The sequence below is a fragment of the Tamandua tetradactyla genome, chromosome 16, assembly GCF_023851605.1.
Source record: "Tamandua tetradactyla isolate mTamTet1 chromosome 16, mTamTet1.pri, whole genome shotgun sequence".
NCBI lineage: Eukaryota > Metazoa > Chordata > Mammalia > Pilosa > Myrmecophagidae > Tamandua > Tamandua tetradactyla.
Genome location: NC_135342.1, coordinates 74,060,990 through 74,087,664, shown reverse-complemented (window position 1 = coordinate 74,087,664; position 26,675 = coordinate 74,060,990).

Sequence of the window (26,675 nt, the reverse complement as noted above, 5' to 3'; positions counted from 1 at the left end):
CACACACCACTAAGTATTTTATTTTGCTTTTTGCTTTCTTAGATTACCCTCTGTCTAGTGAATTCTTAATCACCCTTAAAACCCACCTCAAATGTCCGCTTTATTTTGAAATCTTGCCCCAGTGACCCCAAACAAAATTAACTATTCCTTCTTTTATGTGTCAACATACTTTATCACATCTTCATTTTAACACCAATCTTATTATATTAAAATTACTTTAATATGTCTCCTTCAGTGTGCCAAGAGATTCTTGGGGCAGAAACGTCTCCCTTCCCCCTTTCCTGCTCGTCTTTGCATCCCACCTTGTGGCTAGGAGATTCTGAAATAATTTTTCATGCTAATAGATAGATGAGCTCAACTTTGCCCCCTTCCTATTCATATTGTGTTCATATCATCAAATAATCCCAATTGGGTGGGAAGACCATGCAGGGGTAGTTCTTGAGGATAGAGTGTGTTTGTAGGTGAAGTTCAAAGTCCCTTAAGTAAGACAGTCAGCATTAGTAGTTGGAAGTTTCATCATAGAAGCATCCATCAGTACATAACAAGTGTGTTGCTTTAATTTAAAACAAAATGTACCCCCTTTCCCTGACCTGGTTTATAAGAACAAGACCTTGGCTGTAAGCAGGTCTTTGCAGGAATGCCACATGGTCCCATTGCATAAACCATACCCACAATGCACCATCTGCAACTCAAAGTTTTACTTTCTTTAAAGAGAGGGAGAGCTCAATATATGAAGTCTAATTTGTTTATTAGTGGTTTTTATAGCCATGAAATAAGCCCACTATACCTATCTTGACCACCTCATCTACTTTAACAAGTTTTCCAGACCATTCTACTTGTTTCCACCCCATCAACCTTCTGTTCATGCCCATAGTTAACCCCAAATTTTCTAAATCTCAGTTTCCTCATAAGGCTATTTCTAACAATGACTAATAAATACCTATCATGTGCTAAGAACTTTCCACTACTGGGGGCTGAGTCGAGCATCTGACATGCAGCATGTTGAGTTACCCCTCCTAAAAACAGCCCATTGAGTCAGGCACCGATATCTCCCACTGAGAAGTGGTGAGAACAACTACATCACAAGAAAAAAATCTGTGAGAAGCAAATGGAGTGATAGGTTTAGAAAAGAGTCTGAAAAGTAATAGTCACTATTTTCTACTCTACAAAACAAACAAAGCCAAGAAATATGGAGCACACACTATGTGTCAGGCACTCCTCTAAATTCTTAACTTGGATTAGCTTGTTTAACTCTCGCAATGACTTTCTGAGGTAAACACTGGTACTATTCCCATTTTGAAGATAAGGAAACTGAGGCACAGAGTCACAGGAAGTGGCCACCAAGTCAAGCAAGGCTGATAAACCCAGGGAGTTTGGTTCCAGATCCTACACTCTTAAATGGAATCAACTGCAAATGGAGTTAACAACCCCTATCATGCAGAACGTTAGAAAAGATTAAAAAAATTATTATTTTGGTCAAATGCCTGCCACTTAACAGTTACATTACAAATGCGTCTTCCATCCCTTTACTTTCAGTGGAAAACATGCCTCTCTGTGGGAGCTTAGGCATTTGAATTTTATTTTATTTCCCCCAATTCTTTCATATTCTCCCTACTAAAAATTAAAACCATGTTGGCTTATGGGGGTTCACCTTGGGAATGAATGACCACCAAATCTGTCTATAAAACAACCCCCAAAAAAGGAAGGAAAAAAAAATCAATCTTCTGTGCAGACACAATTTCTCTTGAAAGGTGACACAGTCCTTTAAAAATAGCTATGGGCTCCGTTGTGCAAAGACAGTGACAGAGACTGACAGCTTTTAGAGGTGTAATGTTCCCAGGCAACCTGCTAGCATGGCTCACCCAGATAGAGATCAGTAATTCGATCGGGTGGTGGGGGGGCAGAGTGCTAAATGTTAGAGGTTAAGCTGCTATGTTCTTATTACCAATCAAACTTCAACACCATGCCTCGGCCTCCTCAAGTCCCTATAAGAAAATGGGAAATTATAGAGAGGCTCCAGCCTGGTTCCTGCCCTCTGCACTGCTGCCGGTTCCCAGCCGCCAGCAAGTCCAGCATCCTTCCTGAGGATGTGTACATGAAGTGCTCCGAGCTCTCTTGCTGGATGCTGATAATTTAAGGTTATGTGATGACCCACACAGCTACCCTCTGCTCCTCTAATGAGGGGGCAACAGAGCAAAACACAGATCCTTGGTGCAAACTCAGCCAGATGAGTTCTTTCTGTTTATAAGCATGAGGCTGAAACTGCTGCTCTGGGGTTTTGAGTTCATCTGCACCAGTGATTCCTTTTCTTCAGGAACATGGAAATTTTGAAGGCAAGTCAGGTGATTTGGGCTTTCCTTTTCCTACTGCTGAAGGCAGTGGTTGCTGAAAAATGTTGGACAATTAGCTCTTTGGGAGAATAGGGAACCCCTTGATATGTAGATAGTGGTTTGCCACTTTCCGTGGTGTAAATACTTCCACCATGGCTGATTCCAAGGTCCTGACATGGAATCGCTGAATGCAGAGTTGGGAAGAGATGTCACATTCACTCTTAGGGCTCCAGCCCAGCTCTGGTGGAAGGGCAGGTAGATGTTCCAGGTCTCCTGTTGTTAGCAAACAACACATCATGTAAAATTTACCAGAATCAATAGCACCTTGACTTTCTGAGGTGCTCATTCAAAGATTTATCAGCTTGGCCTTTAGGGTATGGGGCCACTAGATGATCTGGCTTATGAAAGAAAGTGGTAGCTCAAAACAGCCTCCTGACCCTACGTTTCCAGGCCAGTGGAGGGCATGTGCATGGGATGCTGTATAGAGGAGAAGGCTTAGGTTCCTGGAACTGTGGTGTGGCTCCAAACTCACACGAGGCTCTCAGTGTGCAAGGCTCCCTTCACTGCCAACTTCCAGCGATGCCTGCGGGTCATAGGAACCGGCTCCCATCCGGCCTGGATCCCACTTACCCAGGCCTCCCCAGAAGGATACATTTCATCGGGAGCCTTCCAGCCCTCAGAAGCTGTGGTGTCCCTGGGTGGCCGGTGGTGGCCTGGCCTCAATCCCATCATGGAAGTGACTGCTCCTGCCAGGAACATGTGCCCCCAGCACAGAGCAGCCTCTGGGTCACCCATCTGGCAAGAGCCAGGCTCGTGGCTGCCTCTTTGTCCTCCTCAACCTTGGACTCCCCAGAAAGAGGCTCCAGAGCAAGAATCTGCATGAGTGAGATGGCAGGCTTGGGCTTTCTAAATGGAAAGGCACATACTTAAAGGTTAGTGTTAATAATCAGTGGCAGCAGCATTTATTGCCTTTCCAGGTGCCAGGTGGAGGCACAGCCTTCATCTATATCATCTCTTTTAATCCTCTCAAAGAGGTTAAGTGACTCATTCACATCTAATGAGTGGCCACAGAGGTAAGTTTTGGCATTGCATTCATGGGCCCCCAGAGCTGCCCTGGCTTTCCATGCCTCTGTTTACCCTCTCCCACCAGACAGCCATTCCTGGACGGCGTCTTTGGGCCTGGGTGGGAGCACGTGGCTACATTGTGTTGCTTTCTCCCAAATGAATGTCATTGAAATTAAAAATAATCACAGCTTGGGGATAGGTGATGGGGGAGGTCGAGAGTCAAGCTGCTTGTCATGTTCTCATCATTGGTAGGGCTGACTGATGGGTCTGGGGTGCTGGCCTGTTGAGCCTGGGCTGATCCTGGCAATCCATCACCCTGCAGCTGGCTAAGGGGTGGGATCCCCCACCTAGCCCGCAAGGCCCCAAGAGCCCCAGCTCTCAACGTGTGGTGGGTATTTTAAAAAGCAAGCATTGTAGCTGTCAGTGGGAGAGACCACATGTGGCCATGTGGCACTGTCCACAGATTGCGGATTCGTGTTCCTCTGTGTGGAGTCCAAGCAGGATGCTGGGCTGATCTGGAGTGCCCAAGGGTCCTGGTTGGCAGCCTCGGCCCAGAAAGGGTTAACCAGAACAAGCTGAGGACCCTGAGCTCCACTGAGGTCCTGGAGCCTCCTGCAAGGGGAAAACATCCATGCTGGTTTCCAGGGCTTGCATGATTGTCTGACTTCAGACACCGGGAGGACAGAGGAGTGAGAGCTCTTCCTGCCTGCACACAGCTTAGCATCTGGCATTGAAGACCAGAACTTTAATCACTTGCTCAAGAGTTGTTCCTGAGTATCCACCTGGGCTGCACCTGGCCTTGGGCTGCCCGCTGAGAATCCTACTGGGAGGAGATAGCTTTGCCCTGCCCCTTGGGGAGTTCAGAGGGAAAGACAACATTATTATTTTTTCTAATCACACCATTAACTCTGAACTTTCATGTACGTCAAGTGCAAAAAGGACCCACGAGGCAGAGCGGACAGATCCTTTGGGCACAGCAGGCCCTGCACCACCAAGCGCCCGCAATGTGGCCAGGCCTCCAGGAAAATGGCTCAATGTTCATTTCTTTTCAAATTGGAAGAAATGAATGTAATAGTAGTGAATATTAATAATGATCACAGCATGGATTACAGTCATCTTTAGAGCAATAATAAGGTCATTTTTAATATTTTTAGTGAAGGCCCCCCCCCCCAAATTTTAGGATTTAGTATTTTTGTAAATACTACATAATACTAAAAACTGTATGCAATGATAATGAATAGATAATGATGAATACAGCCTGGATTAGAAGCAACTGTAGATGACTTATGACTAGAATTCTTAATATTTTTTAATGGAGGGTCTGATGTCATAATGTGTCCCGGATCTAGGAGCACTTTTAACAGGATGGACTGATTCAGTACTGAGGCCCAGTAAGGCTTCCCTGCAAAAGCAACAACTAATCTAATAGTTGATGAAAGACAGGAGTTATTAGCAGGAAGTGTGGGGGTGGGACGGCAGCATGTGCAAAGGCCCTGTGGGGTGAAGGAAGAGAATGGATTTAGTATAGTGACAAATGCTGCAGAGGGAGGGGCACATAAAGTGGGTCAGGGTTGCTGAAGGTAGCCAGCAATCTTTAGTGTGAGAGCCATGGAAAAGCCAGGAGTGCTTTATGCCAAAAGTAGAGGGATGGTTGTAGTGATGGTGGCAGTTAAATGGAATTAAGTGATTTTAAAAACTATCCTGCTACTGTCAAGAGACTGAAGGATAGGATGGCAAGAATGGAAGCAGGGTGAATGTTTATCAGTGGTCCAGGCAAAAGGTGTGATGGAGACAGAGAGAAGGGGCAAATGTGAGATAGGGGGTAAATGACATAGGGTTGGTGGCTATGGGATGTGATGAGGGAGAAGGCCTCAAGACACTCAGGGATTGCCTTGTACAACTGGTTGGTTGTGCTGCCTTTAGCATCTAAGGAGCTCGAAGGAAGCACCAGGGCTGGGAATGGAAGTTATAAGTTGGTTTGTAGTAATAGTAGCTGGAGCAACTATCTCCACCCGGGCAGGGAAAGAGGCCGTCATGGAAGACTTCCAAGAAGACGGGCTGTTTTAAGCTAAGCTGTAAAGGGCTGAGTCCTTGAATGCACTGATGCTTCTCTTTAGTAATCCACCACCACCACCACATCCCCACCCCACCTCATCCCACCCCACTCCCAGCTCAGAATTTTCTGGCACATGGGAGATGCTCAATAAATGATTGATGGTTGCATGGAATAAGATGGAATTTACCAGCTACACAGGAAGAGACAGAGAGCATCCTCACAGGCATTGAGGTGTGAACCCAAGGGAAACATAGCTCCCCAGCTGCAGGAATGTTATGCACCAGGTGGAAGGTGCGGGAGGCAGGCAAGGGAAGCAGGGAGCAAACCACAAGCATCCTTGAGTATTTGACTATAAAGGTTCTATAGCTAAAGGGTTAGTGAAAGTCTAAGGACCAGAAAGTCTGGTTGCATTGGCTTCATCCAAACTGGGCAACCAGACAGGGTGCGTCAGGACATCTGAAATATGATTGCGTGACCTGAGCATTTCCTGCTTTTTAGTTAAAACTGAGAGCTTGAAAGGAGAGTTGGGTTTTCGAGAGACATGTCATGTGTGAGCATGCATGCATGTGTATGAGCACGTGAGTGTGTATGTGTGCACAAGTGTTGCCTGTGAGCATCTGTGTGCATGTGTGAGTACATGTGTATGTATTTGTGTGTCCATGTATAAATGTGTACATATGCATGAATGTGCATATGTGCATGAAGACGTGCTGTTAGAGGGAAGAAAAACAGGTGGGCATGGAGAATTTTCTAGAGATATTAGTTGTGGAAAAGAATATTAGGAAGCCATTTCCTGGTTCCTAGGAATCGTTTATGTATAGTTCATGGAAGTTTGGTTCAGAAAGAACCTCTCATTTCGGGGGTGGGGTGGTATTGATAGTAATTGGATGCTCAAGACTTAGGACCCCCCCACCCCCAAGGTTCCCATCCCCACACCCCGCCCCATGGGCACTTTGCTGCCAGAAGCCAGAATAGTTGAAAAGGTCCCAGCTTTGTAGGCAAAAGTTCAGCATGGGCTACTCAGAGAAATTCCTCCTTGGCACAATTTTTCCAACTACTTCTTCAGTATTAGAAGCAGCTTCAAGTTAATCCAAGACAAATCATATTTGAGTCCCTGCTGGGTGCTTCTCCCATTTATTTATCAAAACCACTCAGGGAGAAGGACATGTTTTACTGAGGAGGATGCTGAGTGAGGCTCAAGGAAGTCAAACAAAGTGGCAGAGCTGGGACTCAAGCTCACATCCTCCAGCACCAAATTTCAGGTTCTCCTTTCTCTCACAGTCCTGCCACCAGTGAAGGGATTCCACAGTCATGGAAAAGCATACCAGCCTCCTCCCTTTAACTGCAAGGGGGCTCTCTCTGGGCTGTGACAAGGCTTAGGGACTTCCAAGGATTAGAAGGAAAAGGGCAGCCGAAGGGAAAGCTGATAGCTGGGCAGGTCCCCTGGAGCTGTCCTTTCCTGCCTCCATCTCTGGGGAAACCCAGATCTCAGCCTGAGCAATGCTTTGGCTGAGATCACCCCTGCCTTTTTTGTACTGTGAATTTAACTCCCTGCCCACCAACTTCAGCCAGAGATTTGTTTCTATTTTAAGAAGGAGGGATAAGTTGTGAAATATGGGGGAGACAGTTCCAAGTGTTGCCAACACTTGCAGGAGTCTTAATAAGAATCCTTCAAGAAGATAGACTTTGGATTAACTGTCCTAAAGTAAAGATTATTTTAGTGCTGTTGAAATGGTTGAGGGGAAAAAAGTAATCTTATCAAGAAAAGAGAAATCTTTTATATTTGAGCCAACTTTGGTTTTAAAATGTTATGAAACAACTTATGAATATTTCCCAAACAGTTTTTTTTTTCCCCTCCTTTCTCTAAAGCTTTGTCAGCTCTTGTGGTCTCTCTCCCACTTTTTTTCCCTCCCAATCTGACACTATCTCTGTATTTATAATATGCAAGGTTTGTTTTGTAGGGTTTATTTTCCCTTTTCTTTTTTTTTTTTTTTTTACTAGAAGAAATTAAATTCCTATTACTTTTTTTTTTTTTTTTTTTGCATGGGCAGGCATGGGGAATCAAACCCAGGTCTCTGGCATGGTAGGCGAGAATTCTGCCACTAAGCCACTGTTGCATTGCCCAAATTCCTATTACTTTTGAGATGGCTTTATTTTATCCATGGTTCCAGGCACTGGGGTAGCATGGAAACCCCACTGGAGTGGAGAGGTCCTGATTAAAATACACCTAGGAGGACCGTTTTCCCCTTGGACCAATAAAATGGAGCTTCGCAACTGCCATTTTTCCTCCTCTAATCCAATCCTGTTTATTCCTACAAGAAGTGAACCATTGGGTTGCTTGCAATGCCTCGCTATCTCCCTAGTCGGTCTTTTGCTCATGCTCTTCCCATGCCCGTCACACCTCCCCTACCCTTCTTTCTTTAACCGCAGCGCTTTTTGGCACCAGGAACACAAGGACCATCACCTGGCCTGGCATGTACCTGGGGCTACATAAAGGCCCCTCCTCTCCCTCACAGGGCTTCTCACTTCCAATCCCAAGGATCTGGGGATCACCTGGTATGTGTAACACTTCGTGCCTTTGAGCGTGTGGAGTGACAGTCATGCACTTCACTCACGGTCTCAAAACTCTGAAAAATTTCTTTATGGCTTGGCATATTTTATGAATCCCCCTTAGATCTTCTTGAATGGCCCTGGGGTCAGGCCCTGCTGTTTGTGTCCCTCTCTTTATGGCCACCACTGGCTATCGGGGCCTGGGAGTCCACATTTATCATCTGCTTATCATTATACATCTGATGTATATGCTTATCAATATACATCATTATACGTTATACATTGTGTCAGGCTGGACATCATTATGCGTTTATCACGTCTGATCCTCCATCTATTGCGGTGGTTCTCAAATGCAGGGATTTTGTCCCCTTACCCAATCCTGTGACATTTGACAATGGAGTTATTTGGGATTGTCAATCTGCGGGTGCTCCTGGCATCTAGAAGGTAGAGATTAGGCATGCTGCTAAGTATCCTGCAGTGTACAAGATGGTCCTCCAGAGCAGGATTACGTGGCTAATGTGTCAGTATGACTTGGGTCAAGAGACTCCACTGATGGGTGTGGAGAAAAGCCAGGGGCCACTTCCATCCGCCTCACTTCTTGTTAGCTGAGTGACCCTGGTCATGTATCTGTTGCACAACGTCTCTGAATCTGCTTAAAGGTTAATGGTGCTTACCTAATAAGGTTGTGGCTAACTGGGGTGACAGCACACTTCCTAGCCCACTGCGCTTTGTGAATATGAGCAGTTATTATTCCACATATAAAACCCTTACAACACTTCCCAGACTTAAAGGTGTTTAGAAACTGCCTGAGGTCCCACAGCTAACAGGTGGCATCTCTGGTCCCCACAGCCCACGATTTCCCCTCTGTGCTCGAAGCCTCCTTGCCCCCAGCTATGAGCCAACATGGAGACCAGAGGTTCCTTCCACGGTCTTTGTAATTCTAGACTAAGGGTCATGTGTGCCAAGAGCTACTAAGTCCTAAAGTGACAAAAGCAGGTAATGAGAGTCTCCGTCATGGTGTTATTCTTGTGCAGATATTTGTCCTAAACTCGGCTAGAGTTGAGAGGATGGCTTGATTCTGAGCTAAGGGTATGGCTGCTTCAACCCCCTTGGCAGGACATTTTGTGATTCGGTCACTCTCCAGGTCCCTCAAGCAGGTGCCACTTCCCCTAAGAACCTACCCCGGGTCTCTGGCTGCTCAGAGCTCTGGATGGACACTCAGTGGCTGGGCTCAGATCCAGAGGCAGGAGCTGAGGCCAAAAGGAGGGGTGGTGTCATCTCAACAGGTGACATTTCCATCTCTGGACTGTGTCCTGGTGTGTTTACCCTGGGGTGTGAAAACCTGGTAGCTTGTCATTTTCAGTGTCATTGCACTTTCCCCTGGGTTCAGAAAGTGAAAAAGGCAGTTCCCTTCAGGGAGGCCCAGCCTCCAGTAAAGCCACCCAATTTTCCCCACATCATATGGGGTGACAAAAGCGTGCTCAGGCCGCTGTTCTGGGCTTAGCCTTATACTTGTCACTGGAGAACTTGGTGTCCATCTCCTGCTTCACCTTGCTGGGGTAGAGATGGGCTCATGGATTGCTGAACTGAAATGCTGTTCCAAATTCCTCCCCATCAATCTGTATTACCAAGAATCCCTGACTCCACTGCCCCAAAGTTCTGAGACCCTAGCATTCTGTGCCGCTGGAATTCTAACACTGGATCTTTTGCATGGAGATGTGGATTTTGCAACCATAGTTATGCCCCTTCCTAATTCTCAGTGCCTGGCCGTTGGAAAACAAACCAGAAAACTGTCCTCCACAAGGCTGGAACATAGAGACGATGGATTGTTGCCCATATAGGTGTACTGATAGCTTTCAGCATACACCAAAGTCCGTCCTGTCTAGGAGTGGGTGGCTTCTGCTCCCTGTTAACCACACCCAGGGCCACAGCCCCCTGTGACTCAGGGCTGTCGGGAAGGAATAAGCAATAGAAGCCCCACAGTTCAGCCCTGCAGCCCTCCCAGGAGCAAGACAAGGGGGTTTTACCCACGGGGAAAGGACTCATTTCCCAAACAAGAAAAGAGTAGCAAAGCCTTTGAGGAGCGGCATTCCAAGTTAGCACTCCCTTGTGGGACAGCTGGCAGAGACAGGTTTCCCTGTGGAAGTGGCCAGGCTGCCTAAAGGACCCTTGGATTTCTTGAAACCGCAGATGAAAAAGGAACCTAGGCTGGGCCAGCTTGGACAGAAGGGATTTCCTCTGGAGCACATGGTGGACCTCGGAGATCTGTATTCATTCTCACCCTCTCTCACCCTCTCTCTCTCTCTCTCTCTCTCTCTCTCTCACACACACACACACACACACACACACACACACAGATACTTACATATACTCTCTGATCTCACTATTTTAGGGCAGGCCAACTGCTATAACATGCAACCCCGGCATTTCAGCAGCTTAATGCATTAAGCGTGTATTTCTTACTCAAAACTAGTGTGCCTCATGAACACGTGCTGGACAGCTACAGCTGCCCACTCCCGTCCTGGGGCTCTGCCCTCCTGGGCCCCAGGATCCTCGCCAGCCTACACTGGGAGGAGAAAGTGGCTGCGAGGAGGAATGGGAGTTTTTCCTGGGCCAGGCCTGGAAGGGACACCATCACTTCGGTTCAGTCACATGAGCAGCCCCAGGTGCAGGGGCGGCTGGGAAATGTAGTCCAGCCCTGTGCTCAGAGAGAAAGGGACGCAATCTGATGAACAATCAGCTCATTTATTCCACGGTGACATATACTGCAGGCCGAATTCCACTTTTCCCCAGCCAGAGATTCATCCTGTTCCTTGGGTCAGAGCTCCCTGGAGGTGGAAGATTTTCTATGATCATGGGTGGTTCTGACTTGTTAGCCCAGGTCCTAGCATACCTGGGCCAGGAGCGTGGGAGCCCACAGTGAAAAAGGCACAGCTGCTGTTTTTAACAATTCCACCAAACAATGCCACTGCCAGGGAGGAGGAGAGGCAGCATGTGAATACACTGTTATCACGCAGGGTGATAAAGGATGGGGTCAGGGAAGGTGGTGTAAAGGGACAGTAGGACCCAAAGGAGGAAAGAATGTGCTGTGATTCAAGCTATGACAGTCAAGGGAGGCTTCCCAGAGGAGGTGGACCCAGGCTGGCTTGGGTTTGAATCCCAGTTCTGCCACTTGAGAGCTGTGCATCCTTGAATAAGATAAACAACCTCTCAGAGCCTCCTTTTCTTATTCTGCAAGCAGGAGTTGCTAATCCTGACACCGAACTTCTCGTGAGAATATCCAGTACATGGAAAGGCTCAGCAAAGCGCAGGTGCCATCGTTTGGGGGCGAGGCAGCCGCTGCCATGCCTAGTGAGGGTAATCGCGGGTGACCTCACACTCTGGGCGGCAGAGAGGCTAGTCAAGGAAACCAACTTTGCCAAATGTGGGGCATTGAGGTGAACTGGCAGCGTCACTGGAGCATCTGCTTCACCCTCCTCACGAGACAGAACCTTCTCCTCCTTCAGGCCACTGAGACTGGGTCAGAATATCTGGCCTGACTCATTTGGGGTCAGCTCGGAATGTGCCATCAGAGTCACCAGAGTTTTGTTTAAAGCAGGTTATTTCCTGGCGAGGGTGAATCAGTTGTCCCCGACACCCGCCCTAATTGTCTCGCCCCACTAATGAATGTCATGAGCCCAAAGGACGCTCTGGCTTCTTTGTCGTAGAAGTTTGGCCTGATGTTATACGGACATTTGGAATTCTTGTAAGAGTAATTCCCGCTTACCTTTTTTCCTCCTTTCCCCTTCAGGTTCAACCCCTTTTATCACACTAAAGTGCCAATCAATATTGTGAGATAGATGTTACATCTTAGCTTTTTATAACATTACTTGTCCCAGAAGGGACACTGTCTCTTTAAGGAAATGGACCCTGTATCCTGTTTCTGAAGGATTAAAACCCTTTAAAGAGACAGAAGAGGCTGTAAACCCCGATCATATTCTTATTCTCTCTTCATTATCCTGTCCACTATCTATCCCTGCTGAGTAAATCTGGTTGTGTGTTTCTCCAAAGTGGTCATAAGAAAAAATTTATTTACTCCGCTTTGCACTGGAGGGGCATTACTGAGCTTCAAGGCTCTCCGAAGTAATAAAGATTTTGCAGTGTGTGCAAAAGGAGCAGAAATTCAGAACTTCTTTCCCCCTCTGAGGTCGTTTGGCCATCCAAAGGGGGAGTCGCTTCTCATTTTCTGACAGGGTTTATTTCCGTAAGATTTTCCAATTAGCAGGAAAAGGTCACGTTAATGTTGGTGCCGCCGGGGGGAGAGGATCAAACTATGCAAATAGAGACATCCTTGAAAGGACAATATTAAAAAATATATAAAGAGTATATTTCCTTCATTTCCTCATTTAAAAAATCATATATATATATATATATATATATATATATATATACCAGGTCTCTTCCATGAAGGAAAAAGGTGATTACCCTTGATCCACAGTTCTTGGCTGGGACAAAGCAACCCATCCTTGCTGAGTCTGACCCTCGGCAGGGCAACGGCAGCTCGCCGGAGTGCAGAAAGCACGTGTTAAAGAGCCATCCCCAAGCTCTCTGCCCCAGGAAGTGTGGGGACAGGGGTCGCTAAGAGAGCAGAGCTGGGATTCAGCTGCCAGCACAACCTCTCTGGACCTCTATAATGGCTAAAGGGTCCCCAGCCTGGCAGAGCTGACTGCCAGCATATCATTTTTAAACCCGGCTCAGATCTTTCGCTGACACTTCCCCTGCCGCTTTTGTCCCCTGCTCGGTGCGTGCGAGGCACGAGAAGTTTTCTCGATAATAGGGAGGGCTGGGAGCAGTGTCAGGAAAGATGTACTCGAGCCACGCCGAGGACAAAAGTCACGACGCCCATTAAAACGGATCCAGGGGACAGCTTCGCTCTGGGTTTGGAGCTGCTGCGCCTTGCCAACTCAAATGTGCTATGCAAATGTTATGACCGAGATCCCTGGCTTGCATTGCAGCTCATGTCTACCGTGAGTGGCCCTCTGGGTGCGGCCCAGTGAAACAGCTGCATGATTGCAGAGCCCTGCGTGGAAGGAGGCCGGGGCTCGGCATGCCCTCCCTCTCCTTTCCGCGCACCCGGAATACGTGTGGAGAAGCTTGTCCGTGTGGCTGCGATGGAATCCAGATGCAAGGTCATATTTCTCCAGCAAGTACCTTTCCTTCACACGGAAGTTCCAGGCTGCTGCAGGAAGCGCTCAGCAAATGATTTAGCCTGGCCAGCTTCTCACAATAATAGGGGGCCATTTTGGGGAGCCCTCTAAATGCCGGACCCCACACCAGGCACTCGTTAAGCGGCCCCCTCAGGGCTGCCCAGCCGGGATATGGCCGGGTCTGTGCTCAAATCTAGTACTTCCGTCTCTAATAACTCCACCACTTTAGGCTACTGGTCTTAATTCATTTCCAGGCTTAACAAAACCCACCTCTGCACCCCCAAACCCATGCACAATACTAGTGGGATTATTCTGATGACAAGTTAAGTCTCGTCAAATACTCAGAGCTTTGTTTGTCACTTCTCCCTAGGATGTAAGTCAGACCAGGCAAAAATATGCTATCTATGGGTTTAAAAATGAGAAATGTGCAAATAGATGTCAAAGTGATGATCCAACAGCTGTCGAGTGGCCATTGTCGTCAGCCTTTGTCCATTATAAATGCGCAGTGTAGCCGTGACTGTGGGTAAGAGAAGCACGCGTGGAGGAAGACGCACTGGTTCTGTCGGCATCGTCTAGATCGGCTGCAATGCTGATTTCTGCCTCATAGAAGTGAGACAGAAACGGTACACCCTCAGCTTAAAAATCTGTCCTCCTCCCTGGAATTGGAAGACTAACGCTTTATTAGACTTTACTTGCACTTCAACATGAGAGAGAAAGCCATTTTATTTTTCTTTGTCATTAAACAAAGAGTGACCCATTTTCTTCTGTTTTCAGAGTATCATTGCATTTTTATATTTTAGCATCTATTCATTTTAGTCCATTCCCAGCTCTGTTTTGTCTTAGAATAAACTGGGCTGAGGAATAAGGGTTGCACAGGATGAATTTAGAGGCAGAGAGGCATGGGGGCGAGTTGCTTATTTATATTTCAGATTTCTCGTAATGGAATTAAATTTACAGAATTTAGAATCTTACCGTTGGCTTTACGTAGAGGAAATTAGGATAGCTAAGCAAATGAGCAAGTAAACAAATAATTATCGTATCCGAACACAAAGGTAACTCAAATATTCAACCACACACAACTGGGTAACTAAAGGATGGTGAATTCATAGAAACTATGTTGAAGAAATATGTGATAATGATGCCTTTTGCTGTTTTCAGAATACCGGTTCTTTGTACTTTTTAAGTCATTATTTTAGCATATTCTTATCCCTATTGCTTTTAGGATAAAGTAAGATGGAATGGGAAATTTACATATATTTGGTTTGAACAAAGTGGCAATTGATGACTGGATGCCAGGTGGAAATACAGTGATTAAGGGTTTTGGGAACATATTATATCAGATAAAATGGTTCATAAATGTAGTGAGAAATAGAAAGACTATAAAAATCATGAAGTATGTTGTGGGAAATCAGGCACAGGTAAAAATAATAACGTTCTGATAGCCTAAACTGAGCTCTCTGCATACTGAGCATTATTCTAATTTACCTGTTAACCAATTAAGTTGGGATCATATTGCTAGTGCTATTCCTCAGGGTAAACTGAGGCATAGAGAAGTAAAGTATTTGCCCAAGGTCACCCACCATCTTGGAAGTGTTGGAGAGTTTTTTTTTTTTTTTTCAGTTATAGCCATCACCAAAGAATATGACAGATTTTGAAAGGGGGCTAAACTGAGGACTTCCTTTCCTCCCCCATGATGGAGAGCTGATTTCAAATGCAGTCCCTGTATCTTGAATAACAATGGTTCCTAAATTTAGCAAGAACATTAGAAATATTTGTTAAAAATGCAAAAAACCTGAGCCCCAGACCAGACATAGCTAATATGAATGCACAGGGGTGGGGAAACCCACAAATCAGTGTCTTTAATAGGCTCCCCAGAGGATCCCACTGTAGCCAGTCATGATTCAAGGAACACTTTGCTGATGTAAGAGTCACCTGAAATGCTGATGAAAGCAGTAGCTTCCCAGCATCCCCTCCAGGTGTTCCGCTCTGTAGGTCTGGGACGGGGTGTGGGAACTGACTATATTTAACTCCAGTAACCCATGTCCTGGAGTGTCTGGGACTGTCCTGATGAAGGGCTATTGTCTGAGCATAATTATCCATAGCAACCCCCTTCTTAAGATCGCCCCAGTTTGGACAGTGCGTTGTATGTTTAATCAGGATGCCCAGGAGTTTGGGAAGCAGGGCTCTGAAGTGTGTGGGTGCTGGTCCGGGAGCCAGTCTCTCTCAGCCCCTGAGAGTGAGTTATTCCTCCTCTTTCGGGCCTCAGTTTTCTCACCTGCAAAATAGGTATAAGGAGTCCTACCCTCTCGGGCTGTTGGGAGGTCTAAATGCACCCCTTCTAACAGTCAGGGGAGCTTTGGAGGTGGTCAGCAAGCACCAGCTTCCTACTATCAGGAAGTGTCAGGGAAGCCCACGGGCGGTGCTCAGGGTCATCTTCAAGGTCACAGGCTTCCCTTGAACCCAGTACCTCTGGGCTGAGCAATGTAACGCTAAGGACAGGGCCAAGGGAGCAAACATGATCAATTCAGAGTCTTCAGAGGTCACATAAATGCCAACACCATGTTGATTTCACCTGAGAAGTTCGGCACTGCTTTCAGCCATCAGAACCACACCCTGAGGTTGTTTTCTACATCCCTGCACTCGACTATTGAAAAAAAAAAAAGGGTGCAGGGAGAGGGGGTAGAGGACCAAGTCAATAAACCGTTTAGAAACTTTCAGACCTGTTGCCAGAGACAGGCAAATTGGAAATCCTGTTTGTAGCAGAAAGAATTCTGATAAATAATCCCAAAAGAGACATAATCCAGATGACATTTGAAAGATTATTGATCAAACAGTCAACAATATGCTAATGTAAATGGCTTTTACTGCAAAAATTCGCATTCATGACACTCACTTTGCGCATGTGTCCAAACCAAGGAAAGTATTGACGCAACTGACACAAATACTGACACAGACCAGGCGACCTGTTTTCAAACAAAGCGAGAAAGGGAAAAAAAAAAAAGTTTCCACTTACGATTGTGATGGGTGTGGTGCGGGCGCTTTTTCGATGACACCGTTTGTCACGTTAAGGGTTATTTGCACACATGTGGGTTTCCAACAATTTGAAAACTTACCCAGCTCCAAAAAATGCATGTGCCATCCTTCCAGAAAGGGCTACTCGGTCTAGATAATCAAGTCAGACCCGGCTAGAGGAAGTCCTGAAAGTCAACCCTGTGTGATGAAGCCAGTTAAAGGACGAGAAGTGCCAGAACTCACAAACATTGTATTTTTCTGGCTGCCACACAGGCAGCGTTTGTCACACCCACGATACGTGGCACTGGTTCCGCGTGATGTGTTGACCCTCCAGGAGGACACAGCTGCCCTGGTCCTGTGCCACACCCACTCCTGCCCCAGCAGCTGTGGCTTTTGTGCCTCCAACACAATCTTCACCTGGCCGAGGGCGAAGCTGACCCACCCATGCCCAGGGGGAGGGATAGGCAGGTTCAGGAGAAACGTTTTCTTCCATCAACTCATATCACCAACGTGGATGGAAAACAATACCCAAGGCAGTGTCTTGGCTTGCCAGAGTTACCATGACAAATGCCACACGTGGGGTGGCTGAAATAATATGAATTTACGGTTTCATAGCTTTAGAGGCTGGAACCCAATATGGAAATGTGGACGAGGCCACGCTGTCTGTGGACTGGGCAGCACTTCTGGTGATGGCAGATCTCTGTCGCAGACCCTTCTTTCCCCTCTCTGGCTTCCAGTTGTTCCGGTTGTGATTGTGACTGAACTTCTTACCTTCATAAGGTCTCCTGTCCTTTGAGCTGAGACCCGTCCTGATTCCATTTGGCTGCATCTAAGGTCTCCGGTCCTTTGGGCAAAGACCCACTGTGATTCCATTTGGCTGTATCTCAACCAATAATAACACCTTCAAAAGGTCCTCTTCGTAAACGGCTTCACACCCCCAGAAAGGTGGCTTAGGATTTCAGCTTGTCTTTTGTGGGGCTGCGACGTGGTCCTCAGCAGGTGCATTCATCACCCTGTCAGGTGCTCTGTTGGGTGGAGAGCAATTTACTCGTTAAGAACAAGTACTTGGACCCCAGGTTTGATTTTCAGTTCATCAGCCGTGCGATCTGCACAGCTCATTTAGTCATTTTTAAGCCTCGGTTTCTCCATCTCTAGTTTAGGTTAATACAGAACCTACCTCCCAGACACCCAGTGAGGCCAGTAAGGCAAGAAGTCTTGCCGATGCCTGTTGCATTGTTAGTGCTGACAAATACCCGTGGGGATGACAGCCATGAGAATGGGGGCCTGCCCGGGAACTTTAGAGCCACCATCTCTTTGTTCACAAAAAGCTGATCAAGGAGAAGAGGCTCAGCAACTCTGGGGACAGCTCTGGGATGTATGCTTGGCCCCATTTCACTCTCTCGAGATTTTCTGACTCGCAAATGTTGTGAAGAATCCACCGGGGTGTCAACCCCAAAGACCCCTCAGGGGCAAGTAGGCCCTCTCAGCAGCCAGGGGCACCAGCCGAGCAATCAGGAAGGGGAGAGCGAGGCAGGCCATGCAGTGGGCAGGGGCTTCCAGGCAGAGCGCCAAGGGGGCTCCCGGCTCTGCCACGGCACCCTGGTGGCTTTGGCAAGTCGCTTAACCTCTCTGAGCCACATTGTTACATCCATCAAGTGCGACTATATACAATTATAATTCCCTCACAGCATTTTGGAAGAGCGCAGAGAAAAATATGGAAGTTCTCTGTAGCCAGGAGGGAGGGGCTTAATCAATGGCAGCTGTGAACTGTGGCGGTGCTTCCCAGAGCAGGAGCGGGAGGAGGGATGAGGAGGAGCGAAGGAGAGGGAGGGGAGAAGGGGGAGGGAAGAAGGGGGGAGGAGGAGGGCAGGAGTGGGGGAGGAGGAGGGGAGGAGGAAGGGAAAGAAAGGAGGAGGAGGGGAAAGAGGAGGGAGAGGAAGAGGGGGAGGGGAGAAGGGGAGGGGAGGGGGAGGAGGAGGGGGAGGAGGAGGGGAAGGAAGGAGGAGGAGAGCAAAGATGACATTGCATCATCTGACTCCTCAGTCCAGGAGGGCCATACTTACTCTTTCCGCCACACCAGATCCATAGCAATCCATCCCTCTCCCCAGTGTCTCACAGGGGCCCTGCTTCCACCCTCCCCCAGCCCCAATCCATCCTCTCACAGAAGGTGAAGTTCTGTGTTCTATGTTGGTTTGTTTTGTTGGTTGATTTGTTGGTTTTTCAGGCAGTGCACCGACTGGGAATCAAACCCAGGTCTTCTTCATGGCAGGCTAGAATTCTACCCCTGAACTACCCTTGCAGCCCCTCTCTTCCCCCTTTTGACCACCCGTTTTGCTATCATGTCTCGATCCTTCCCAGCGAGCATCACAAACAGTAATTGTTTCTTACTATTAATTGTTGCTTAACTATTGAGCAGGAGTGTTCAGCGGGCGCTGGGGGCAAGAAGGCAAGTTTGGGCCCCTCTCCCGCTCACCGGGGACATTCATCGATGTCTGGAGACACTTTGGGTGGCTGTAACTTGGCAGGGGGTGCGGGTGGTACTGGCATCTAGTAGGGAGGGGCCAGGGATGCTGGGCAACATGCTCCAATGCCCAGGGCCGGCACCTCACAACAGAGAATGAGCCAAAACGCCATTGGTGCTGGGGGAGGGGGGCCCTGCCGCTGAGCGTCCGGCAGCTGGAACACACGTCCCAGAAAGCCGTGGGCCCTGGCTGCTTCCCCTGGTATATCCCAAGCTCTGGGTGCCATGCCTGGCACACAGTAAGTGCTTTAACAGCAGATGTTCAAAAACTAAAGAAAAATAACCATACTATGATGATAATAAGAAGCAGCTGCAGAAGCAGCAGAGTCACACCTAAGTTTTAAAGCCAAGCAGGAAAGGCGCAGGGAAGTACTGTTCTGACGCTCTCTGCTTAGCTCTCCTTTGGCCCAAAGACAGGGAAGGAGGAGCAGGCATTTGAGAAAATCACCTCCCCCCTCCCGTCCCTGACCTCCCCAGCGCAGCCGTCCAGTAAGTGTTGCACTTGGCTTGAGTTCCCCATAGTAATTTGGTTAATTGGATGAACAGGCACTTTGGTGACACAGACTGGATTTCCACGCCGCAGTCCATCAAAACTAATCAGTTGGCCCTGTGCCATTTCTCAGCAACTGACACTTCGCCAGGATGGTGAGTAGATGGTAACTTTTTAAATTGAAGAACTTGCTAAGTAATGGCGGTGAGGACTTGGCAGGGTGCTTTTAAAGGGGAAGAGGAGAGAAGAAAACAGACATTGGCTTTATTTTTTCTCCCAAAGAGATAATCTTGTTTGGGGCTGGCTGATTAAAAGATTCTTCCAAAGACACTGGTGAAAAGCAATCATCTCAAAATTGCCCTTTGCTTCTTTTCTATGAAAATAAAATGCCCAGAGGATGATAGACTGCATTTTCCCTTCCTACAGTAAGTGTGGGATACTTGGAGCAGGAGGAAAAGGAGGGACTTATTTCCCTTATATGCCTGACATTGCCATACTGTACTTGTTAGGGAGAGCCAGCTGCTGTAACAAATGAACCTCCATTTTTAGTGGCTAACACACGATTTCTCACTTCTTTAACAGCCAAGAGTTCCAGGTCCAGGGCAGCTCTGTTCCATGCCGTGATTCGGGGACCCAGGCTCCTTACATCACATGGCCCCATTATCTCCCAGGGCCTCAATGTCATCTGCTCCCAGCCAGCAGGAGGAGGAGGGCGTAGAGAAGGCACACCCCAAATTTTAAACCTTGGCCCAGAAGTGAGATGTGACATCACCACTCACATTGCTTTGATGGGAATGAGTCCTATGGTCACACCTGGCTGCAAAGGGGGCCTGGGATGGTGTCACTTCCAAGTGATAGCTCCAGATTATGGATAGGAGAGCCTGAGCTTTAGAGGCCAGCAAGCCTCATCTGCCACAGGTGGACATCTACTCCACATTAGTATTATAAGAAATTATCAGGATTTCCCTTTTTTCTAAGTTAGGAAATGGAGGCTCAGCTGGCTTGAGTAACTGAGTTGGCCCAGTTTCAAGTAGCTGGCAAAGGACAAAGTCAAGGTTACATTTGTACAGGTTATAACACCTTTATCTTCCCTCTCTCTCTCTTCTTGCTCTCTCTCTCTCTCTTCCCCCATCACACTCTCCTGCCTCCCTCCTGCCCTTCTTTCTTTCCCTCTATTCTTCCTTCCTTTTGTCATTCTAAACCTTGACAAATCTCTAAAGCATGAACAGTTTTACTTCTGTAGCTTTGCATGTTTTCAATAAGTTGTTACTTTTGACTTTAAAATCATCCCCATAATCTTTAACATGGAGATTTGCCTGAAGCCCTACTAGATTCCATAGCACTCTCATTCTAGCCTGCATAGAGCATTTCTCTCGCAAAAAAAAAAATAGGTAGCTTTATGAAGAAAATGATAGAAAAGAGATGTTCTAAAAAGTGAATCTGATTTTGTCACTCCCTTAGAGAATAATTCTTGATGTCTCCTGTTGCTTTTGGGAAGGAGTTCGAGCCCCATGGCTCAGCATGTAGAGACATCTACCATCTGGTGCCCAGGGCTCCCTGATTTTCACTTAGGTTCCATGCAGCCTCCCAGGCTCACCTGTAGTTCTTCCCTATATATCATGTGTTACTCTCCTGTTCCTGCATCCATATGCTTTTGTCCAGTATCTGGAATGTCCTTGCCCTAGTTTCCTTGGGTTAAGACCAATCCCATTCTCAAAAATCAGCTCGGTTCTCTTCTCTGGCGATCTCGGCATAGTTGAGTTGCCCCGTTCGGTGATACCAAAGCACAATGCATGCCCCACTGAAGACTGTCCCACAGGATTGCTTTGGCTGAATGACTGGTGTGTTTTTCTTAGTGGGCTCCTGGCAGAGCTGTGTCCTGTTTATTTTTGTCTTCTCAAAGCCGTGCATGGTGCCTGACATAGAGTTGGTGGTCAATCAATCTTTATTCAGTGAATGAAGAAACGATCCCTTCTGCTGAACTATAAGCTATGCAAAATGGGAAAGAGGTGGGTGGTGAAAAAAACTTCCCATACACTGCACTTTTAAACTGATGAAAAGCAGTGATTCCCTTTGCTTTGAGCTTACTATATGGATCAGCCATGTTTAAGCCAAGCCGAGTAGCTCTGTGTCTGCAGAGAATAGTTTTATAGTTACGGGAAGCTCGTGCAATCCTCCCAGTCCTGTGAAGGAGGTAGGCTATGGCTTGTGTGTTTGTGTATGTGTGTATCGTGTGTGTGTGTGTGTGTGCGCGCATGTGCACCTGCTGCTTGCCAGCCTTTACCTCTAATAACCATGTGCTCAGCACCTTTAAAGTTGGTGGAGACGGTTTTCTGGGTTGAATTGACTTATTTGTAAATGGCATGCCGTCAGGGTTTTATGGTCCTATTTCTTCTTTTTATTGCTGGTTTGAAGAAGATGTTAGCCTGAGTAGGGAAACTGTGAAGGAAGCCACAGTATCCCCAAATGCCAAAACGTGGGTGACTCTGAGAACCTGTGACCCACTCACCAGTTTTAACTGGTATTTGCAGCGCCATGCAGAGACCAGGCCTTTGCCCACATTGTGCAATTGCAGGGTTTGGTAGGAAGGTTTGCAGTGAGCCTGCCAGAGCCAATTTCTAAACAATCCGATGATTTATTTGATGCCTTTGGATATTTAAGTAGTCTGCAGTATACACCAAGTGTCTGTAATGTTTATTTTTTCCTTGCTCTAATGTGTGGGACCTCTCACAATGCCTGTACACCCCAGGCACTCAATAAATATGATTTATGGAAGATGTAAATAAATCAAAACCAAGATTATGTCTGCTTTCATTAATTTGTAGCTCCAACAGGCAGTTGGAGAAGAGAAAAATCCTCACCAAATTACAGGAGAAAAGAAAATGTGAAATAAGGGCCATATGGACACAAGCAGAAAGTCATAAATGTCCCTGGAGTAAAATATAAAATGTTCAGTTATGTTCTCAGCTTCATCACTTATATGCTGGGTGTTCTTGGGCCAATTACTTAACCTGTCTGTGTTGTTCTTTCTTGACTAAATAAATTCTGAGCTGGAATGGTTAAATGATCCCACAGCACCAGTGAGCTTTAAAGAAGTAAGAAATGGAAGGAAATTGGAAGGGGCTAAATGTGTTGGGCGACAACCATGTCGTAAGCAATTTTGCTTAGGATTTCTCACTTTTTTCCTCCCCAAAACTATAGAGAATGGTGGAGTGGTTCAGAACACAGATTCTGAAGCCACGGCATCTGGGTTCAAATCCCAACTCCACCTATTACTGGCAGTATGACCTTCGGAAGTTGCTTAACCTCTCTGTGCCTCTCTTCCCTCATTTGCAGAATGAGGATGACAATAACAGGATCCCCTGGTGGGTTGGCTATAAGGATCAAACGAAGTCATTTATGCTACGCATTTATGTAATGCTGCTATGTAACAAGTAATGGTCCAAATGTTCTTCATTACTATGATTCTTACTTTTGGTTGAGACCACTGAAGCTCAGAGACTAAAGGACCAGCCAGAGGTTGTACATTAATTAATGGTGAAGGGTCGGAGATTTGAGCTTAGTTCTGCAGCTCCAAAGCCCTAGCTTCTGCTCCCTTCCTACGGCATCCACACCATGCCCCATATGCTTCTACAGTGGGGGCTGCTCCATTCGCTCCCTCAGCACCCCTGAAAGCCGGGCTCTGGACCAGTGTCATCTCTAGGAATTGTCAACTTTTAAACATGCTGCAGGCAGGGGTCCTCTCAGCTTCTTCTCTCCCAGAGCAGGTCCACCCCTGCCTCCTGATCACTCTGAACAAGAGGAAAAATAAAACCCATCAGAAAGAAGGACATCACTAGGCAGAGGTGGAGCCAGCCAAGGCCTGTCCTTGTTTGTGGATGCTGCCATCCGACCAGCTCCCTGCCCCTGCAGCAAAGGCTACATATTCCCTTTAGGGAAATTCACTTGGCCTTCCCTCCTGGCCGTGCCCCTCTTTTTGCCCCGTGTGATAGCTAGGTTCAAATGTCATTAGCCAGGTAATGATGCCCTGTTCTTCTGTGGCTGTGGGCTTAAGTCATCAGTATGTGAAATTCATCTATGGCCGATTACATCTGCAGTTAGCTAAGCGGAGTGCCTTTTGCAATAAGTGAGGTTTAAGGTAATTGGCTGGAGGTTTAAAAGAGAGAGGTCAGAAGAGAGCTCAGCAGCTCATCTCAGCACTCGCAGCTCAGCCCAGGTGTTTGGAGATGCAGAAAGCAATCACCCTGAGGAAGACTGTTAGAACCCAGAAGCCAGGAGAGAAGGCCAGCAGACATCACCCCGTGTCTTCCCGTGTGACAGAGAAACTCAGATGGAAGCTAGCTGCCTTTCCTCTGAAAAAGTTTAAATTAAAATTAAATAAATCTTCTTATTAAAAGCTGTTCCAGGGTCAGCCACAGTGGCTCAGCAGGCAGAGTTCTCACCTGCCATGCTGGAGACCCAGGTTAGTTTGCCGGTGCCTGCCCATGTTAAAAAAAAAAAAAAAACTGATTCATCTCTGGTGTGTTGCATTCTGGCAGCTTTAGCAAATGAAAGTGATCTGACACATCACTCCCTCCCTTCTCTCTGACCCCAGATTCCCTTCTGGAAGTTCCAATTGTACTGGAACATCACCCCTACCGTCACTACCATCATTTCCTTGGGCCACATCAGGGGAAGGTCCTCCTGTCTTCTCCGGTCCTTCTGCAACTGAATTGAACACAAGTATAAATTTCACATGCACATTTCAGCTTTATTTGGCTCACTTAGAATAAACCATTTAATGAGCATTCTGAAGGCTGTCTGGCCAGGGCACCAGGGAGTTAGCACAGTTACAAGTCAACTAGAAAATGCAAGCAAGAATGATTTGGGGAGACATCCTTTTTTTGCTTTTAAGTCAACCTTTTCCCCAACAAGGCCCCCCGAATCAAATTTTTTCCCCTTAATTTTAGCTCTGTTTTTTATAAAACACCGTTTTATTGAAAGATAAATAAAGTGTAGAAAGCACACTTATGTGAGATGTATAGCTTAAACAGGGCTGGCTTCATGGAAGTGAGATTGTGCACATGCCTGGGCCCCCACGCTCAGAAAGGGCTTGCTTTGAAATTCTTTAGTAATTTGGAACAAGGGACCTCCACATTTTCATTTTGCACAGAGCCTGCAAATTATGTAATCGGTCCTGAGATCAATAAATCATGACCTATGCCCATGTAACCACCTCCTTGATAAAGACAGAGAACATTTCTAGAAAGTTTCCTCATTTCTCTTCCCAGTCAAGACCCCCTAGTGGTAAGCGTCACTCTGCCTTCCATCACCACCATTGAGCTTGCTTGTCTTTGCACTTCACATGAGTGAAATCACACACTATGCATTGATTTGTTTCTAGCTCCTTGGCACTGCACGTGCCTGGATGCCATGTCTGTGTTGGTTGTGTGACTCGGCAGCACTTTCTTTTCTATCACTCTGTGGTCTCCCATTGCATGACTCCAGCCCCACATGTGGATCTGTTCTCCCACTTATGAGCATCTGGGTTGGTTTTGGTCTTGGCTTTGTGAATAAAGCTGCTGGGAGCATTTGTGTCCGTGCCTTTGCTGCAACATGCCCTTATCTCTCTTGGGCATCATAGGTTAAGCTTAGGTTTTCTGTTAGTCCTGTCTGTGCCCATTTCAGGTGGATTAGGGATATGCCATTCAGACAACGGATCTTGATGGGAAAGCAGCCCTTAATGCAGACATCAGACAGGCCTTGGGGTATAGCGATGGCGTCCTCCCTCACAGAGTTTTGGGATTCAGCATTAGAACATGTCTTTTCTCATTCTGATTTCCATGCATAAAGATTTCCACCTTTAAAAAATGTAACTGGACATCGAATTACAATACAGTTTTCTGTATCTTTGCCACTTAACAGAAGCTGCGGAGGCCAGAGTGACATAAATGCCTTCCAGGTCTCGGCAAAGCTTGTAGGCATATCCTGTCCAACATGAGGCCAGCGACTGCTCCTCTTGGCCCGCTTTGGCCTGTGGTCATGTTCCGTTTGGTCTACTCTCTGACCCCCTGCAGACTTGCCACGGCAGAAGGCACGCATAGTCTCCTGACTGCTGCTAACCTGCGGGGGTTATGGGCCCTAAGGTAGAAACAGGCCAGGGGCTTTCAGATCAACACCTCCACCCCCGATGCTGGGGGCCACATCAGCAAAGAAAGGCAGACCCGGTCCAAAGGGCATCACAGCTGAGCCCCAGAAAAGAGTCAGCTTGCTCCTGACCCAGGGAGCCAGCACCCCCAGCTCCCACCAAGGTGAGAAACAGGACTGCTCCACTCCTCCTGTTTTCACGACACATCGTGCGGGTAGGGGCCTGTCCCCTGTCCCCCAGGGGCTGGGGATACAGGCCTGACCCGAGAAGAGACAGGCAAAGAGCCCCGAGGCCTCTGGGACAGCAAGATCTGGATGAGAATCCCAGCTTGGAAAATGCTAGTCAGGAGACCTTGGGCAAGTCCCTTTCCTACCACGGAGCAGAGCATGAAGGCAATTAGCATTGCCTTGGAGACAGACTGACTGCCTTGGGAAGCCTGACCCCATGGCCTCTCAGGTTGTATGGGCTGATATTTCAACAAACGGTGCCTCAGTTTACTCATTGTAAAACAAGATTAGTCAACAATACTAGGCATCTCATCACGTTGCTCAGAGGATTTCAAGAAGCTAATAGACAGGCATTATCTGGCATGCAATAAGCACTCGGTGAATATTGTTCTCATAATAATGATAGTGATCATTTTCACAAACTTAGCCCGAGGGGTTGCAGTCAGGACTAAATGCGATACAAGGCACAGAGGAATGACGAAGAGGCAGTTCTGTGCCTGGTAAAGAGAATGCACTCCATTAATGGTAGCAGACAATGGAACAGGGTGATTTTAGTTACTTTTATTATTATCTACTAACTAATTTGACAAATACTTATCAAGTACCTGCCAGGTCCTAGATACTTCTCTAGGTAGTGGACAAGCAATAGCCGAGTAAAACAAAACTTCTGCCCCTGCTTCTGCTGCGTCCTAGCTGCTGCGGACCCATGATGGACACAGCAGAGAAGCAGAGCTCGTGTTCTCCCTGAAGTGGTTTCCAGCAACGCAGCCTGGGAGCTGATGGAGGAAAGGGGCTAGAACTGTGTGACCAACTTATGGTTTGTTTCCTGGGGAGCCCTTTAAATTTTGCCCTCAAGGGAAGTGGTCCAAATCTTGAGTCAAACCACAAAACCTCTCAGGGAGACAATAGGAAGGTCAGAACACAACAATCACGAGATAATCCATGAGGACAGCGAGGACCCAGTGGAGGGTGGAGTTTTGACGCAGCGCCCGCCACGTACCCCGTGCCGCGCTGGCGCGCTGTCGTCTAATAGTATCCGTGTCATCCCACCACGCGCCTGCCAGGCCTGTTTGCTTGTTGCAGCCATTTTATACTTGAGGAAACTAAGTGT